Consider the following 21,015-nt stretch of genomic DNA (forward strand, 5'->3'; position numbering starts at 1 on the left):
GTTGTAAAGCTGTATTTTCCATTGATACACCCTTTCTAAGCAATTGAAGTACAAATAAAAAACAATTTCAGTAGAATGTGATATATGTTGTCCATGTTTGCATAACTTAAAGGCAGAAGGAATTCAGTTTGGAGTACGGTCTCCCATCCCACAAAAAGTTTTTCCTTGCGCTAAATCAAACAAAATTTTTGCCTAAACACATTTCTTAAAGGAAAAGTCATAATCAATTGAAAAAATAGCAGCTGATAATGAAAATGGTTTTTTCAAGCATAGTGATAACATTTGCTGCTGTGCATTCTATAAAAAGCTATTAGATTCCTATAACAGGACTGTGATATTGCTTTGCTTCCTGCTGCTGATTATAATTTTAAAGATGGAAAATCGAGATGCTTCTATTTTGCCCTATGAAACAAACCCTGACTTCTGGTCAGCCTGGTTTCATATTTCTCTAGCTGGGCTCAAAAATTTTCCTAGGCAGCAACAAGAGAATTTGCACTTTTAAAAATTTCTTCAAATATAAGTATGCACCTTCTATTCTTGCTTCTGGGGTACAGTAATTTAAAAATTCTTGTGAGTTGAAAGTTGGATCTGTAAAAAAAAAAAAAAAAGGATAACACACCGTGTGATTGGAAGTATAATTAATATTATACACAGTGCTATGGGGATGTAATGAAAAAAGATCCATGTCCATCTTAAAAAGAAATGTCAATCTTGTAAACGTTCAAAAGAGAGAACTCTTGACTGTGGATATTCATTGTCTTCCTACCTGGAATGCGGGATGATTAAACTTAATGACACTTTTGGGGGCCCGAAAGAAGAGTTGTCTATAGAGTCATTAGGCTGCTTGCTTTGTGTGCCTTGATGAATCTGTGTCTGAAGGCAATTTTAAATGAAAGCTCCAAAATGTTTTGCATCAAAGTGGCATCACTGAACATCACGCTCTTAAAATTAAAAGGACAGTAGTACGGTATAGAGATTAAAAGCATGTTCTTGGAATCAGATATTCTTTTTTCAATCCTGTCCAGCCCAAGCTAGCAGTTATTTAGGCCAGTTACTCAACCTCTATATAAGACTCAGTTTCCTCATCTATAAAATAGAGATAATATTATCTACCTTCAATAGTTGTGAAGATTGTACAAGATAATATATGTGAAGATTTACATACTATCTGGTACAGAGTAAATACTTAATATGTGGTAGTTAATATTATTATGACATCAGTATATATTTATGATACTTCATAGTTTACAAAGTACATTCAAATACTTATGTTGATTTGCTTAAGTTTCACCACAACCTATTTGTTCAGGTTTTATTATTCTCACATTATAGGTGAAGAAACTGAGGTTCAAGGACTAGTAACCAGCAGCAGGTCACACAGCTGGAAGACAACTAAGAGCAAAAAGAGGTTAGTCTTTTGATGGCTATATCAGGCCATGTTCTTCCCAGTATATCAAACCTGAACCTCTGTGGATGATGATTAAAAAGAGAAATACAGGCTCATCTTAGAGATTATCCTTGTCTTTCCCAAACATTATTCTTTTCACTTAAAAAAGTTGAAGCCTGACTCACATCAAAAGGTAGGGATGGGCCTCTTTAAGGTAAGGCATAAGTATTAATGCAACAGCTTTTAGTAAATTACTGTTATTTAAAATTCTTTCTATGCTCCTCCAGGATGTGTAATAGCTTGCCTCATTTATGTTTTTTCTTATTCATTCATTCTCAACGGGCAAAATTTCTAATTCATTCAGTCTCTCCTGACACATTGTACTTGGCAGGTAATTCGTAATAAGCTTTAATTTTGAAAATGAACATTTGTCATTTGGGACCGTCACTTAGATAGTTTAAAAACACCAAACCCGCTGTGCAAACATCTGGAAAAGTTGATGATAGGGGACTGTTTGCTGCAGTCAACGTGTCTACCAAGCAAATGACAGAATCGGACTTAGAAAGCTCTGTTGTCAGAGATCACCAGTAATGATGATTTGTCTAGTAAGAGATATTAGAGGAAGAAGAGATGGAAAAAAAAGCATTTTCCATCAATTTGACAAATGCATTTGCCATTATATGCAAGTTGCTAATTGATGCTTTAAATCTGTGATCATATGTGCTATTAAATATGAAACCTGTACACACAGAAATACTCATATTGATGTGAGGATAGATGTCTGAGGTCAACTTAGAGATGAGAAAATTAATGCAAGATGCTTTACTTTGGAAGTCATTCTTTTGGGAATTGTCAAATACCAGTCAGATGCTTTTGTAAGTCACCTTTTTTGGAGAGGACTGAAAGACCAGGAACAAGGTTCTAAGAATTTAGACCACAGGTTCTCTAGTAATGTATGCAGATAATCAAAGAAGTAACATGAAGAAAAATGATGATTTCAGTTTTAAAATATGATAATCTATTCCTCTTTAAAAATAATTAACATCACAAGACCTAAAGCCTTCTTGTTCACTCTCTTCTGTGATAAGCTTCATTTTGAAAAAGGCTAAAAACTTTTAGGGAGATTCTCTAGGGAGATTCTGGACTTGACAAGCAAAAGTGTCAGAGTCTAGCTTTCATAGTAATAGAGAGGTCAAGGATGCTGCTGAAAAGCATTCTGGGGCTTACCTTGAAATGGGATATTAAGTGGACTCCAGAATTTTAAAGGAGTCAATCTAATACAGCTCCTTAAGATAAACTAGATGTACCTAAATTAGGACTGCTTTTAAGTAGTTGGGAGAGACAAACATGAACAGATATTTTTAAATTACAATATATAACTTCTTCCACAGAGGAACAATTAAAGTGCTAAGAAAGCACTGCAGACAGAGAACCTGACACTGACAAGGAGAATTACAAACGCGTCAGTGAGGAGCCGGCATTTTGGCTCAGTCTAGAAGTCATAGGAATTTTCCTGGAGAAAGTTTTTTCAAAGTGAACAGCATATGCAAAAATGGTAAGAACTATTGAGAAATGGAGAGATTTTCCTTGAATGTGAGTTCAGTGAGATTGCAAGGTTTCCAATAGCTCCTTTTGGTAGTGAATAAAACTGAGTCAAATTTGAAGAAATCAGTAACTCAAGGGAATTCCTTCATTGGTCTTCTCACTAACGTGAGTGTGTATGTGTGTGTTTTATGGGATGTGTGTGGGAAAGGGTGTTTTTACCATTTCTCAGAGCCACACCCTACCTAAATATTGTACGCTCCAAGTAAACAGAAAATAAATGTTGGAGATGGGGAGAATGGAAATGGAAAGATGAAGAGGAGTTTTATCTTTGAAAATAGACAATTACTTACCTTATTTATTTTAAAGTACCTGAACAGTCACCTATTCATGCACGTATTTCAGAATAATTAATGTATTTTCTAATGGGAGAAGCCTTAGAAAATATCCAGTTTATCATCCTATTTTAAGAAATGAGGAAACAGGTTTAGAGAAGTTGAAACACATTTTTCAAACCATGTTTACTTGCAAATATAAAGAATAGAACTCAGATGTTTTCACTCTTAGTACAAAATTATTTCCTTTCTACCAATGCAGCTTTTAGACAAATCATCACATTATTAATGGATCAGTCAACGATTTTTTATTGATTATACTACAATGGGCCTCATAACTGGGCTCTATAAGAAATGGGAAATAAAAAGAGTATGTGAACTGAAGACAACCCACTAAAATATCAGAAAAAGTAACAGCAATTTTAAATGAGTCCCTGTATTAATTGCTGTGGCAGAACCTAATGTTACCAAATGTTCATTTGGATAAAGTGGATATCTGAAAATCATAACCTTGATTTTTAGGTTGTCTGATATGTGCTGTGAATGAAAAGTAGACTTTATTTCACACGGTCATTCCAGTTGATTTACTGTGTTTTCTTCAGGCACTTTGCTGAGAAGAATTCTGAGGTCCTGTTTGATGTCAACAGAAAGAAATGCTATAATCAATGTGTAATGACAGTCATACTAGTGACAATATGACCAGGTAACTATCAATTATGTAATCAGTTTAATAATGAAATCTTATATTGTACCTTTCTTCGAAGAGCAAAGGCATTTCCAAATTTGAATCACGAAATTAAAACAGAAAGCCATACTTCTTACTCCAGAGAATGACTTGATGCCAAGAGATTAAGTAAGCATCACTAATGTGCTTACATGGGACAATATTGTGGCCAATTATGTTTCTATCCTGCCTACATTACTCAGATCTTAAGTGATGTCACTGTGTGTTTGTGTGTATGTGTATGTGTGTATGTGTGTGTGTGTGTGTTATGACATTGTACCTGGAGAGAAAAACAAATCACCAAGGCTGATTTCAGAAGAAGCTTTGGCATCCATATGCCACTCACCTTAATGATTTTAAAATCAGACTGTCCTTCAATCTTATGATTCAGGCAAGGAGCTAATTGTATTTTGTCAATGTCAAAGTCCTTTAAAAGATGCTCTGGGCTTGTGAAGGCTGAATTAAAAGACATTCACTTGTGGTGGCTTTAAACCACATAGGATGACTCATCGTATCAGTTATATCCACTTGTGCTGACGTTTGTCTTGCGTAACCATTGTGTTAAGTGCTTTCCATAAAAAGCATTCATGCAAATCTATTTTTTTTTCCTGATCATTAAGGCACTTTAACACAAAGAGGTAGAACACTACGTTGTAACCACATCCTGGGTTTGTTTCTCTGTAGGAAGATTGCTTTGTGCCTGAAAGCTATACAGGATATTTAAAGACTTGAGCAAATGATTAAATTTACCCACATTATTTTTTTTTTGTTCCTGGCAGCCTAAGCCGTAAGCTTTACCTGTCATTCAACTCATCTAAATGCCAAAGAAAAGGGCTGACACAGAGTAGAAATCTGGTCACATGACCTCACCATCCTCCCTATCTGCTTTCTAAGGGCTCCTGAAATTTTCATTTACATTAAAGTTCCATGCTTAGGCCTGCAGGTGGAGAATTGCTCTTTTGTTGAGAGTTAATTTCTGTTACAGGTCAGAAAACAAAAGACTTTGTCAGACATTGGACTGCTTTCTAAAGTACCTGATAGGCAGAATTTTCTAAACAAGAAAAAAAGCCAGAAAGCAAGACAATTCTTGAAATGTTAGTACAAGATAAAGGTGTCCATTGGGAAATGAGCAACATGGCTCTGGGGTTCTCTTGAAATTCAGAGTTGAAGAATTTAGCAACACGGACACTTCTGACATGTAGAGGAAATGTGGGAGAAAAATGCAGCAACTCAATAAATTCTGCAAATATTTATATGCTACTGATAGGCTGGGCACTGCTCTAGGTCTCCGAGATACCAGAGACTGATTTAGACTATTTCTCCAGCCTCAAGGAGCCCAGAGTCTGGTGAGAACAATTATACACAAGCAGTTGTAGCAGAAGAACAGACTCAGTATAGTTGGAAGGGATTGAAGGGCACTGCAGAGTAAAACGAAACACAGGGAATGGAAAGTGCTTCTCATGTCTCCCATCATCCTCAAGTCTATTTTGAAGACATAAATACAGACATAGTGCAGTGCAGATAAATAAGCATGGCCCTTGGACCAAGTATGTCATCAAATCATTTTCTGTCTAGGTAATCTTAGGTCAAGAGAGGTTAGGCAATAACCAGAGGATATACCCTCTATGTCTTCAAAATGAAATCTATTGTTCTAAGACCATAGAAAATATGAAGATTTAACTGAAATAATGGTTCATATTTTAGCCTAAGTGTATATCCTGTTATATAATCCGCTGTTATTTTCTTTTAATTCTTTTTGTAGTGATTGTGAATTTCTTTTCTTCTTTAATTTTGTTTGTAATTAATTGGCTTTATTGGATTACAGAACTAATGGACACTTATCTTGAGATATAGAAAGTACAGAAAAATTCAGAAGGGAATGCTGTAGTTTTAGTGTTTGTCCCTTCCAAAACGCATATGTTGAGAGCCTAATCATTAATGCAACAATGTTGGGAGAGGGGGCTTAATGGGAGGTGTTTAAGTCTTGTGAGCTTTGCCTGCATGAATTGATTAATGCCACAATAAAATGGTTTTGGAGAGTGGGCTTTCTCCCTTCCACTCTTCACCAATGTGAGAAGCAGCATTGCTCCCCCTCTCAAGGAGCCAGAATTCAAGGTGTCATCTTGGAGGCAGAGACCAGGCCCTCACCAGAAACCAAACCTATTGGTGCCTTGATCTTGGACTTTTCCACTTCCAGACCTATGAGAAATAAATGTCTGCACTTTATAAATTACCTAGTCTCAGATATTCTGTTATAGCAACACAAAACATACTGAGACAAGGGAAATTAACCAATCTATAATCATCTTATCCCACCACCCACACTTAATCACTGTTGACATTTTCAAGCATTTTCTTCCAGAATTTTAATAACCTGTTTTATTTTCCTAAAATTTATTTTTTGGATATCTACCCCATCATGATTTGCGATACAATCCAATTTTTATTGGTGGGAATATTCATGCTTATAATTTATTTAATCAATCCCATATGATTGACTATTACTATTTATTTTTCACCAACATTATCACTTTTCAACTGTTTCAACATTATCACTACTAGTCAAGAAAGAGGAGTCAATTAGATACATTCTACAAAAAGAACTAAACATAAACTTTATAAAAGTCCTCAATTCATGAGTTAATGACAATATATTTGAAATCAAGGTCTATGTCTTAAAATTATTTTGAATTAGCTCCAAAGGAAACTGTAGACCAGGTAGCCATGGAATACATGGAGTAGCTGATTTCTGAGTATGTAGACATAATTTGATTGACTAAACATCACTTAGAAAATTTCAGAAAGAGGCCGGGCGCGGTGGCTCAAGCCTGTAATCCCAGCACTTTGGGAGGCCGAGACGGGCGGATCACGAGGTCAGGAGATCGAGACCATCCTGGCTAACATAGTGAAACCCCGTCTCTACTAAAAAAAAAAAGAAAATTTCAGAAAGAAAATAATATGCTATAAAACTAATTACTTAGCAGGCATTATGCTAAGCACCATTAGGGATTCAAGAGCCCCCATGCTGAAAGCATGTCAATGATTTTGCTTTGGAATTAAAATAAAATTCAAGTGTCTCAATAGGGGTAATAATGATATAGCAACAGTTTTGAGTGTTTTTATGAGTTAGGCATTGTACTTTATAAATCTTAACTTTTTTTCCTGTTGAAACTTACTTAGATTCAGAGAGAATAAATAACTTGCATAAGGTCACACAGGTGGTAAGGGCATAGAGTGGGATTTTTCTCCAACCGCATTTTCCTATGACTACCTCTCACTTATTTTTTATGCTTCACATCAAACGTTGCTACCCTCTGTTGTAGATAGTTTTTATTATAAGGCCCTGGTTTATTTTCCTCAAAGTACTTATCATGAATAATGTTATTTTTCCTCTGATTTGTATATTTGCTTTTCCTGTTTGCATTACTAAAACATAACATTCATGAAGAGCACGGACTTTATGTGTATGATGCTTATTACTGTATCATCAGAACCGAGAACAATATCAAGTAACTAACTGGTAATTGATGAATATCTCATTAAAAAAAAAGAATGTATAGAATAAAGAACACTGTGTCTGCCCTCAAAGAACTGACCATCTATACAGTCAATTCTAAGATATGCACAGGAATTCTAGTTTACAATCCAGCATGGAAGAAGCTTGGAAGTTGCAACTCCATTCTAACAACATATAAAAAGCTGAAAAAACTAAAAAACTCATAACTCTTGTTAAACCCATAACAGAAATTGTCCATGTGATCCTTAGATGCACAATTTGCCCAGGGCAAACCACTGTCCCCCAAATTGCAGAGACTGAGAGGAAAAAACAGAGAAGAATCACAACTTACTGGAGCAGAAAGTCACAAGCAACAACCTTCACAGAAACCAGTGACAGGCTGGGAAAACCTGAAGTGTAATTAATGAATTGCGAATTCAGAGCTGGAAGCTCCATGAGGACAACTCTGAGAGAGAAAAACTGTAGGGGACCCAGCCTTCAGGAGGTCTCCTGCCCTTTTGTTAGTTTTACCTTCTGATGCTCTACCAGGTTCTCAGGGTGAGTATCAGAGGAAAAATTCTCTAATGCTTCCAGCAGGGGGAGGGAAAAAAATTTAATCAGCCTGAGCATTCTGTTCTTCCTAAGGAAGATTGCTCTCAAGTGAAACTATTTAACCAGAGCCTAACCTGCTGAGGTTTCCTCAGAGCCTAACTGACCTGGGGAAAGGAAAATACCCAACTCTTGCCTATTCTAGCCAACACTGTTCCACCTAAGGTGGGGACTGAGAAACACATGTGAAGATCACAGTCCAAAGGCACAGGTTCAGGGAATCACTAAGACCTAATCAATCATAGGACTACAGAATGCTTCCCTCCCCACCTGCACTTTACCAACAAATTACTAAGGACTTATTTACAGCCATTCATTTTGCACAGTACATCATGACCTGCAGTTAAAAAAAAATTTCAAGATATACTAACTAGCAATAAATATGGTTTGAAGAAATAGAGCAAGCATTAACATCAGACTCATATGGCAGGGAAGTTGAAACTATCAGGATGTGAATTTAAAACAACTATAATAAATTTGCAAATTGCTCTAATAGCAGAAACCGCATACAAGAATAAATTGGCAATGTAAGCAGAGTGATGGAAATTCTAAGAAAGTACAAAAAGGAGATGCCAGAGATTAAAAATTAACAGAATTGAATAATGCCATTGATGGGCTTATTAGTAGACTGGACATGGCTAAGGAAGGAATTTCTGAATTTAAGAATATACCAACAAAAACCATCAAAACTGAAGAAAAAAAAAAAGAAAGAAAAAAAGGGAATTAATATTCAAGAATTGTGAGATAACTGCCAACTGTGTAACATACGCATAATGAGAATACCAAAAGGAGAAAAAAGAGAGAAGAAACAACAACAACAAATTTAAAACAATATTGACTGAGGATTTTCTCAGACACCAAGTATCATATCTAGGAAGCTCAGAGAAGTCAAGTTGCATAAATGCAAGAAAACTAACATGAGGCATTTGATTTTCAAACTATGGAAAATCAAAAATAAAGAAAAAACTGAAATAAGCTAAAGAGAAAAGGAAAGAAAACCTAACTATAGGATAGCAAAGAAAAAAATTCATCCAACTTTTTTTCAGAAACCATGCAAACAGAAAAAGTGAGGAAAAGTCATTAAGAAGAAAAAAAATGCCAACCTAGAATTCTGTATCCTGTGAAATTATTCTTCAAAAGTGAAAGAGAAATATAGATTTTCTCAAACAAAAATGGAAATAATTTTTTGCCAATAAATCTTCTCTACAAAAAAAAAAAATGTTAAAAAAGTTATTTAGAGAGAAGGAAACTGATATAGGTGAGAAACTTAGATTAACATAAACAAAGGAAGAGCATCAAATAAAAAAAAAGAATGTAAAACTAAAATGTTTTATTTTATATTATTAATTGATTAAATAGATAATATATCATTCAAAATAACAGCAAAAATATTCAATTATACATTCATGTTTACATGTGTGGATTAAATGGCAGTAATGATACAAGGAACAGAAAGGAAGAATTGGAATGGTTTTGTTATTAGAAGGTACTTGCACTACCCACGAAGAAATATAGTGTCATTTGAAAGTGGTCTCTGACAAGCTGTAAACTTATATTGCAAACTCTAGGGCAACCATTAAAAACAGTAAAGAAAGACATATTAAGGAAGGAGAGAAAAATGAAAGTACATAAAATGCTTAATTATAAACATAAAGGGTAGAAAACAATGAAAGACAAAATAGAGACAAAGAACGAGGGTAACAAAAAGAGAATAATAACAAATGCAGTAGATATTAGCCAACTGTATTTGTAATCTCTTTGCATATCAATGGTTTAAATACATTAATTAAATAATAGAGATTGTCAGATTGGATCAAAAAACAAGACTCAACTATATGTTGTCTATAGCAAACTCACTTTAAATATGAAAACAAATACAGATTAAAGGTAAATTGATGTAGAACGATATACCATGCTGACACTAATAAAAGAAAAAGAGTAGCTATACTAATTTCAGACAGAGCAGACTTCATAGCAAGAAAAGTTATCATGAATAAAGAGAGGTATTGTATAATGATAAACAGGCTAATTCTCCAAGAAGACATAAAAATTCTTAATATGTATGTATTTATAAACAGAAAGTCAAAATACATGAGGAAAAAAACTGATACAACTCAAGGAGAAATCTGCTAATAGAGTTATAGATTTCAACACTCCTCTATCAGAAATAGATACATCCACCAGGCAGAAAATCAGCAAAGATGCAGCTGAATTCAACAACACCATCAATAAAGGGAATATAAACTACTTGATTAAACATTAACAGAATACATGTTTGTCTCAAGCTCTCAAGGAATATTTACCAATATAGACGCCATTCTGGGCCATAAAGCATACCTAGAAAAATTCTAAAGAATATAAATTTTACCATGCCTGCTCTCAGTTCAAAATGGAATTAAACTAGAAATCAAAAACAAAAAGATAGCTGGAAAATTCCAGAATACTAGAGATTAAACAGCATGTGTTCCACTAACATCAGGGAAAAGGCAAGTATGTTCCCTATTGCCACTGCTTTTTAACACTAGCAGTCCTAGATAATGCAATAAGGCAGAGAAAGGAAATAAAATGTATATAAATTGGGAAGGAAGAAATAAAACAGTCTATGTTAGCAGCTGACATCTTAAGGTCAAAAGTATGTTTATGGATATAAATTGTTATCAGATCAGGATAAAAGGCTGTATTTACCATGATTCTGTAACAATTCTATGTTTCTATGCTCCTAATAAAACTATCTCAAAATAAATAAATAAAATATTGATAAAGCTACTTCAAAAAGTTAACAAATCCTTCATCCTTCTGTCAGATTTACCATGTTTATCAATTCTTGATAAATTGGAAAATATGAGTATAAATACAGAAAATTTGAAGACTATTTAGAATCTAGAATTAATGGACTTATATAAACTCCTTCAACCAAGAATAAGAAAATGTACATTATTCTGAAACACCTAAAGCATCTACAAAACCTGTGCACTGGGTCATAATATAGGTTTTAATAAATTTCAAAATATGGTCAATATAAATGGTCAAATTCTCTGATCACAAGGCTATTAATAATGAAAGAGTTATTACACATACACACTTCTATTTAAGAGTGATAACTTATTATTCTTAAGTTGTTGTGACCAAATGTAGCAAAAGTACTGCACATTAAAGCTTTTACATAGAAGGGAATATACTAAGTGCTTATATATATAAAAAGAAAAGCTGAATATTAATGTGCTAAGTGTGCAACTAAAGAAGGTAAGCCGTAATAAACCTAACAGCAGAATTAATAAAATATAAAATTACTTAAAAATTATTTTTTAAATATAAAAATGTTATTTTTTGAAGACATTAATAAAATGGATAAATATCCAGGAGGATTTATCAAAGAAAAAAATGCCTAAATAAGTAATAATATAAATGGAAAGGGTGATATAACTGCAAATGCACAAAACTTAAAAAGGTATTAAATAAGAAAGAAGTGTTGGGAATGAGGTTCTTAATCAATAACTATGCCATTCAATGAGTTACAAAACACATTTTGAAAAAGAGGCTTGGGAAAGTATATTCAGACATTGGATTTGTGGGGCTTTCTGAGTCAATCAAATACTTGTATCAAATAGCCAGTTTACATACAAGTTTGAAATTCAAGAGAAAGAGCTACAGGTAGAGGCAATAAAAAAATAGGTAAACTGTATTAAGCACTTTTTAGCATGTCATTGATTCTCTTAAATAATGTACACATGCTTACATAGCGTATAAAACAAATAATTTTCAGTAATTTTTTATAGTAAACTGATCTGAAGTTTAGACTAGTTAAATCATTTCTCTATCAGATATCCAGAAAGTAGCAAAGTAAGAATTCAAACCTTGAGCATAGGTCTCCTGTCTTTAAAATTTATGTTTTTAAACACTGTCCCACACTCTTCTTCATCTGAGCTGGAGATTTATAGATTGGGACCTATCAGGTTATAGATGGAAATTGGGGCCTTGAAGGCAGAAAATTTTAGCCAGAGAAATTATTTAAAATATGAAGGTGAAAGAGTTTAGGGCAGCGTTCTGAAAATTGCCAATCATTAAAGGGTAAGCCAAGGAGAAAGAGGAGCTCACAAAAGAGACAAAAAATGAAAGGGTCAGAGAAGTATAAGGTAAGTAAGGAGAGTGCAGTAACGGAAAAGTCATAGGGACAGGGCATTTCAAGAAAGAAGAAGCAGTCAATAGTGTCAAACTCTGCCAAGTGTTCAGGTAGATAAGGGCTGGAAATTATTTATTGGATTTAACTACAAGGTCATCATCGCTGACACTGACAAGAGCAGGTTCGGCAGAGTTGGAAAAGCAGAATCCAGATTTTGGAAGGTTGTGGAGTGAAAAGGAGAAACAGAAGCAGAGACCAAATTCAGACTTCCCTGATAAGTTTGATTGCGAATGGGAAGAGAAAAATATGTGAGCTACTGAAGAAAAACATGGAGTGAGTGTGTAAATGCTGGTTAGAAGTGAATATAATAGTAGGTTTGAAATACACAGGAGTGCAGAAATGATTTGTCAAACACTTTTATTGTGCTTACTCTTCTAAGGTCTTTATAAATAATATTGTTTTCAATTCTCACCACAACTCTATGAAATAGACATATTTCATATCCCCATTTTATATAAAATACAAGCCTGAATAGGATAAGTCACCTGTTCATTGTCACACAGTCATTTATTGAGAAGCCATGGTTCAAATCCAGGCTGTGACAGACAACATTAAACCAATTACCTACGGATAAGCGAGAAAGCAAAGTCTCTGAGGAGAAGGAGCCATAGGGATTCAGCAAACAAGTTGAGAGGTGAGCTTTGGGTGGGAGAGGAAATATTTATGACATTGCAATTAAATGAAAGACACAATATTGTGCAGAAGCAAATATGCTCGATGCTGTGGTAGCTGAAAGTTCAGGGATTTTTCATTAAAAGGATTCTGTTCTTACTGTGAGGCTGTCATTTAAGGACATCTGTGAGAGATGATGGGGATAGAGATTTGATGCAAATGGAGATGGTTTGACATGTCTCATAGAGAAATGGAAAATTGAGTTTATTATGCACACAGTAGGACTGTAGGGCAGCTACAAAAATCATTTTATATTAATGACTACAAAGTATTGACAATAGCAGTATGAAAGGTTGTATGTTATTCTTCTTTCAGCTTAGAAGCTCAGGGCAGTACTTTTCAAAGAGGCTTTAAGCTTTACCCATGAAAAATGTAAATGATTATAAAATAATGGAATTGAGACTATTGGCAAAAGGGTAATTTGAAGTGATGAGACTTGGAATCCAAGCTGGGTATAAAAGTCAGTGAAGAAAGAAATGAGAGTAGAGACATAAATGCCCCAGGGCAGTGGTTCTTAACTTGCCTACACAGTGCTTGGCTTTACTAGAGCCTAAACGTGAAGTGTAGAGATTGTAAAATAATTGATCTTTCATAGGACAAAAAAGCATCCACATTGTCTTAAAAACCCTCAGGTGACTTGAATGTATGCCAGTCAATACCTTGGGTGTTCCAATTAGGTAGAAGAAGTGATGCAAGAGAGTTGAGTTGAGGAGCTGTAGGAATGGGGGATCGGGAGAGAGAGTGAACCCATTGAGTTAATGATTTCAGAGATATGACTTTTTCTGATGAGGATAAAATTTAAGTGACAGCCAACTTATGGCTCAAGTTTGTGGCAATGGCCAGTAATGTATGCATCCTGTGTGGCTCAAGAGTTACCCTGTATAATAGTGGGAATTTGATGAAAAGGAAGAGTGAGAATTAAGGGTCAAGGTCTTCAGTTGAACGAGAAGATTAACTCAGATGTTTGTGGATGATTCCAGGAAGGAATACAGACGATTTAGCCAGATGGCATGTACTTCAAATCAGTAGATTTTTAGTTTCACTTTTTTTTTTTTTTTTTTAATGGAGGTTAATGCATAAGAGTCAGAAGAAGCACGATAAGGGTATTAGGATTCTCAGGTTATATCCTGAGATGTTTTCAAAAGTGTAGAAACAGGAGCTGCCATTTAAAAGAGAAAGCGGAATCCTCCAGAATGGGATAAATTGCAGTTAAGATGGAGAAAAAAAATTAAGATCTGAAAAAAATGTTCGGATATGTAGCTTTATAAAAAGTATAGAGGATTAATCAGGAAAGAAAGGAAATAAAGACTAGTTATTAAGAAATTAATGGGATGAGAATTTTTGGAAGGGTAGATAATTGGACAGATTTAAACATTCACATTGAAATCAGATAAGGCATAGAAGCACCTTACCACGTAATGTTTCCAATAATTTTAAAAGCATTTTTTTATAATTGCATTTTGTGTCATCTATTGTATTGTCCAGGGAAATAATCTATCTATTAATATAATGAAAATAAAAAGCCATTATGCTTAAATGTGGGGGGCACAGTCCATTCCATCATCTTCTATTATTTATTTAACACTAGGCAAAATTTGTAGTGTTTTCTTAAGGATCTTTATAATCTTAAACACAGTCACTGTATGATGTATTTTTGTATGCTAGTTTTGAAAGTTTATAGATCAATCTTTTCTAAGCTTCATAAAGTATTATCTATGTTCTAAAACAGTTTAAATAAGAAAAGAATAATTTTGACATAACTTTTTCATAAAATCATCTAAACCATCTTCCACTGTCACAGTTTTTGGGGGATACTTTTTTTAAGTTCTGTAATCATAATTGGTCTTACATGATTCTCACGTTTTAAGTTAATTTTGATAATTCATATAATTTTTAAATATATTTTGCAATTTGTGTTCTCTAATTTTTAGTTTATAGTAATTTTACATTAAAAATAATGTTGTGTTTTTAATCTAATCCTTCTTACTTTGAATGTTTCATAGGTAATTTCCCTCACTTTTATTTCCTTTCTCAATTAACATTGCAAGGCTTGACTATTGTATTTTTTCAAATCATATTTTACATGCATTTTTCATTCTTGTATCTCTTGTTTATATAATTCATTCCCTTCTATTTCTTTTTATTAATACCTTTATCTTACTTTACTAATTTAATTTTTCATTTGCTTTGTTATGAGTTCTTGATCTGAACATTCCCTTTAAAAAATATCCATTATTTCTTGCTTAAAATATGTGCATGTAGGTTTATATATTTCTCCATAGATGGAGATTTGCTGCATTTTATTAATATAATATGTGGTACTCTCATTGACATTGCATTCTATGTCATTGTCAAGGCAAATTTAATTTGTATTGACCTCAGAGTTATTTATGATATTTTTATTTATTTTTCTAGCATTTTAAACGTATGTTTTTCTTATTAATATCTAGTTTTGTTGCATTATCATATAGTATGGCTCATGGACTTTTAAAAAAATTTACCTAGTTTTTCGATGGTGACCTACTACATGTTCAGTTCTTCTAAAAGATTTGTGATGATTAGCAAGGTTTAGCAAATTAGCAAATTTGCTATTTGTAGGGTAGAATGTTTAGCCTACACATATACTATGTTACATATAATAAAGTAGGATTATAATAAAATGTTATGACATATAGTAATATATAATAGCTTACAAAATCACATGTAGTATATAGTATAAATTCATAGCTTTTATATCCTGATTAACTTTGGCTAATAAGATTTGCCAGAGACTTAAATTAGTGTGCTATTGACTCCCATTAATATTACATTTTAACTACACCTCCATGTATTTGGAGCCAATTTTATTTGATAGCTGACATTTACATTATTGTAAATTATACTTATTGCTATAAAATGACTATTTTTTCTTATAAAATGCTTTTGCCTTACATTTTATTTGATGGATATTAATATTGTGACCTCTGCTTATCTGCAATTTTGGTATGCCTGAAAATATATTTACTCCCACTTTGTTCATAATCATGTAGTTCCACTTAGCTTTAAGTGTTTCATTTTAAATTCAAGCCATCGGGCAAGGCTTGCCATTCTGCCAGGGCGCTTGTGACCGAGTCTCTGAGCCTTTGCTCTGTTGCTCCTGCAATCTACAGGATCCTCTTTTGAGGTTTCCCTGTACTGCAAACTTCCCTTACAATACTAATTTTGTCAACTTCCATCCTTAACCATATTTTCTGTACTTCCCTCACATTTTTCTCAAAGCCACTATATTATGGCATTCATATTTTACATATGCCTTCTCACAGTAACTCTGTATTGTTTGAAGATAGGAATGGTGATTTAAAAAAAAAATCTGAAGTATCCAATAATAGAGGACAATTAATGCTTATGAAACAAATATATGAATAAATGAGTAGATGGAAGCTTCTGTAAGCACTGACAACATCGGGAAGTGATGAGGTTTCTCCCTTGAAGGTATGCCAGCAGTAACTGGATTATATATATTCTATTTTATCTCATACATTATATTTACACATGAATTGTGTATTTGATATATATATTACACACATATAGAAACTCTTCAATCTTTATATGTATACATACAGTGTGTGCATACAAACTACCCCCACATATATATATACACATACACATATATATACTCTTCCATCCATTGATCTCTCTACCATCTATTCATATATCGACTCCTCTAAAGTATTTTCCAATCCAGAAAGCTCTCTATGAAGACATATTTGTATAATGAAAAGTTTTACTTTTTGTCTCAGTAGACAAAATTTTCGGGGAATCTTTTGTTTCTTATAGTATTCTCCTTCTTTTGTTATTGTTTTCCAGAGAAATTATCTCTTTTCTTTATTAAAAACATATCAAGCCATGAATATTTTCTACTCTATTATTTTCTAAGCCATTTATGAAATTGAGAAACTTCTACTTATAAGTAAAAAATCCTTATTGCCAACTTGTTTAGTTTAACTTATTAACCTGAGTCTTATGTGGACTTAGTATATGGTATTAGATATAAAATTCCTGAGACAAGTTTCTATAGTTCATAGGCACTTATTCATGTCTCCAAATAAGGTAAATGAAGAAACCAGCCAACAAAATTCTGTAAACGTCAAACCTGAATGAACTGTTTTAATATCCAATAAATATTGATTTTATGTTGTGCAACTGTACTACTCTTTTAAATTAAAAATACTGTTTGGTCTCTCAATACCCATATCAATGGATATGTTTTCCTTTGATAGGCACATATTAACATTAATGAAAATTATGTTCTGGATTAAAAACAAAAAGGAAATTATCTCCTTAAAGTTATACATTTTGTACTGCATGCAAATCACATCATTGAATAGGAGTTTGTTCATTCAATTTTGCTTGCGTGCCTATAAATGTATCCCTTGATATTAAGAATTTTTATGTATCATATGTATCTTTGGGCCATTTTTACATTTTGACTCCTTCGGGGTTTTCTTTTATCTACCTCATTCTGCATATTTGGAAAGATATAAATATACTAGATGGCACTATCATGTTTACCTGTGGTTTGACAGTAAGTATCATTCAGTAGATTCATTCCCTCTGCTAACATTTCCTGTTCCTTCTGTTGACCCAGGTAGATAGACATGGTCTGGCTCAGTTGACAATAGTGTAAACTATTTCAAGTCTTGTAGTAAAGAATGCTAGAAATCATAGGCTTTGGAACACAGTAGAAATAACTCTCTTTTTGTATTCTAGTCCTGGTGTTGTCACTAATTGTGTGAACTTGCATGAGTCTCAAACTCTTTACCCCTGAGTCTGAGACTCTTCAACAGATTAAATAAGAAGGTTGTAATGGAGAAATTGGAATCTCAATAGGGTTTTCAGAGAGAATACAATGAGAAAACTAGTGACAGGTAAGTGGAGGTGTTCTAGGCCTATAAGAGGGAAGAAGAGTGCCACAAGGTAGAATTTCACTGGGGATATTAACCAATGTGTTTAGTAATGAAAAATAAGGTAACTCATGTTACTGTGGGCCAAGCTGTGGAAATGTGAAATATCACATTAATTTTTTTAACCTGGTTTATTTATATACCCATATTTATCCTTTCATATTTTTTGGACTTTGGCTTAATTTGCCTTTCACTTTCACCTATATCTTGTTCGACCTTTTCTTATTCATTTGCACTAACATTGTTTGCTTTGCTTTGCTCTTTTTTCAGTATTTCATCTCCACAGTTCTGATGTCTACCTTTCCTCAGACACAGAAGAAAGAACTGTAACAAGTCACAGGTATCCTCGATGTTCAAAATACGTTGTTGCTGAAAATTTAAAAGGATTTTTCCAACAACATCCGATGAATTTATCCAGTATCTCCCCGTAATGGCACGTAAATAAATGTACAATTTATTGTGTTATATTTCCTGAAGAGAAATCTGTCAAATGAGGATGTCTAGAGAGAGTAATAATGTTTTTATTCATCCATAAACTCACCAATCCATTTATTCATTAAACTGATATTTATAGAGCCCTTTCTGTGTGACAGTCACTATGCTATGGGCTAGAGACATCGTCCTCATTTCCTAGACACTTAAGATCTAATATGGGAAATGCACAGTAGACAAGCAAACACTGACTTAAATATATAATTATAAATTGTGATAGATGCTATAGAGGAAAGAGCTACCTGCTATGATAGACTACCGGGGTGGACATAATTTACACGGGGTAGTCAGCACAGCCTTTGGTGAAAAGTATGTTCTTAATTACAAGCCATGGCTTTAACTTCAAGATAAGTAATTGTTGGGAAATACTGGTCTCTCTTTGGCAACTATACTGACTGTCATTTTGCAAATCAAGCATTAGGCCATTTTTCCTTTTTTTTGGTGATTTCTGGACTTTCATTCATTCATTGGTTTGATTCAATTCAACTTGCAGTGGAAGTGTATCAGGGATCATCTTAATTTGGAGTTTTGAACTCAATATAGACAAGCACATCTTTTTTTTTTTTAATATTCAGTAAAAATTTTTAGTCAGGACCTCTATTTATTCCTAAGAATTAATAACGTGCAATACCTGCTTAGGCTTGTAATTCATTTTTAGTGCCAATCATAATTACACAAACAATTGAACAGGAATTTGAGTTTCTATGCACTCCCATTTTATTTATATTATTTCTACAGTTCTGCAAAATACTTACTACTACTATTTGGTTTTGGCTGATAAGACTGAATCAAGACATTTTAGCAACCTTCTAAGATCAACAGTGCAAAAAATGGTAATGTAAAAAGTTAAATGACTGGCCGAGTGTGGTGGCTCATGCCTATAATCCCAGCACTTTTGGAAGCTAAGGCAGGTGGATCATGAGGTCAGGAGTTTAAGACCAAACTGGCCAACATGGTGAAACCCTGTCTCTACTAACAATTAAAAAAAAAAAAAAATTAGCCAGATGGTGTAGAGTGTGCTTGTAAATCCCAGTTACTCCAGAGGCTGAGGCAGGAGAATTCCTTAAACCTGGGAGGTGGTGGTTGCAGTGAGCCAAGATCATGTCACTGCCCTCCAGCCTGGGTGACAGAGCAAGACTCCATCGGGGGGGGGGGGGGGAAGTGAAATAATTAGCTATCTAAATTGCTAGGTCTATATTCTTTCTACTCACTTTGGTTGCTAAGTACTTCACATTTTTGTGTATAAATTTTTCTTTCTTTCTTTTTTTTTTTTTTCTTTTTGAGACAGGGTCTTGCTCTGTTGCCTAGGCTGGAAATGCAGTAGCATGATCTTGGCTCACTGTAGCCTCTGGCTCCCAGGTTCAAGTGATTCTCCTGCCTCAGCCTCCTGAGTAGCTGGGATTACAAGCTTCTACCATCATGCCTGGCTAATTTTTGTATTTTTAGTAGAGACAAGATTGCACCATGTTGGCCAGACTGGTCTTGAACTCCTGACCTCAGGTGATCCACCCGCCTCGGGCTCCCAAAGTGCTGAGATTACAGGTGTGAGCCACCATGTGCAGCCTTTTGCGTAAACTTTAGAAATGACCATTGTGGGTTGAATTGCATCTCCCCAAAATATATGTTGAATTCCCAACCACTAGGGCCTCAGAATGTGACAATATTTGGAAATGGGGTCATTCTAGACCTAAGTGATTAAGATCAGGTCATCCTGGAGTAGTGTGGGCCTTTCATTCAATATGACTATTTTCCTTATAAAAAGATAGTAGAAAAACAGACACATGAGGAGAGAACACCATATAATGACAGAGGCAAAAATTACTGTGTGCAGCTGCATGTCAAGAAATTCCAAAGATTGACAGCAAATCACCAGGAGCTAGAGGAGGGAAGAAAGGATTCATTCCCACAGGTTTCAGAAGGAGAATGACCCTTACTCTTTGATGTAGAAGCTGATTTTTTGGAGTAAAGGTATCTAGAAAGAAGAGAAGACTATGTAATAGTAGTACATAGTAGACTATATCTACTATAGTCTACTATAGTACTACTATTAGTAGTACGTGGGGAGACATATTCAAGCCAGATGCTCTTGGGAACTTGCCCACTTCTTTATCAGTTGCCTTATTATGCTTAGAGTGGGGCGGCCACCACTTCAATTTTGCCAGACGTGACTCTGCAATAGGTGTCTTCATCGTTACCCTATTGGGAATGGCAGACACAGGGAGCTCCTTCCTTCTAGTATAAGGCAGAACACTTAACCTTGTATGTGAATATGAGTATGCTTAATTAAGTAAATTTGATTTTTGTCAACAATACATTATTTTTCAGGGTCATATATTAATTTCTTTATTCACATGTCATTTAAATAATTCTTTCCTGCCCATCTCTCTCACTCTCAGTTCCTATTACTTCTTATCTTGTCATTATAGCTTAACATTATAATTCTTTTATTTCCTTTCCTCTTTCTCTCCCTCCTGCCTTCCCTCCCTTTTTTGCTTCCATCCTTCCATCCATCCTTTCTTCCTTCCCTCCTTTCTTTTCTTCCTTCTTTCCTTCTTTCTTTCTCCTGTTTTCTTATCTTGTCTTATTCAGGACTGAATCCCTAGCATCTTGAATAGTGCCTGAGTCTGCAATAATA

At 34.2% G+C, this 21,015-nt stretch overlaps 1 long non-coding RNA gene across 1 annotated transcript; it reads left to right on the forward strand.

The window, feature by feature from the left end:
• Positions 1 to 2,822: 2,822 nt before the first annotated feature.
• LOC103884268 lies at positions 2,823 to 18,241 on the forward strand. The gene is made up of 3 exons (XR_002521975.2): positions 2,823 to 2,942; positions 3,867 to 3,967; positions 18,159 to 18,241. It is a non-coding gene; the product is annotated as an uncharacterized LOC103884268 (long non-coding RNA).
• Positions 18,242 to 21,015: the final 2,774 nt, after the last annotated feature.

Source organism: Papio anubis, chromosome 3 (genome assembly GCF_008728515.1).
Source record: "Papio anubis isolate 15944 chromosome 3, Panubis1.0, whole genome shotgun sequence".
In the NCBI taxonomy this organism is placed as follows: domain Eukaryota; kingdom Metazoa; phylum Chordata; class Mammalia; order Primates; family Cercopithecidae; genus Papio; species Papio anubis.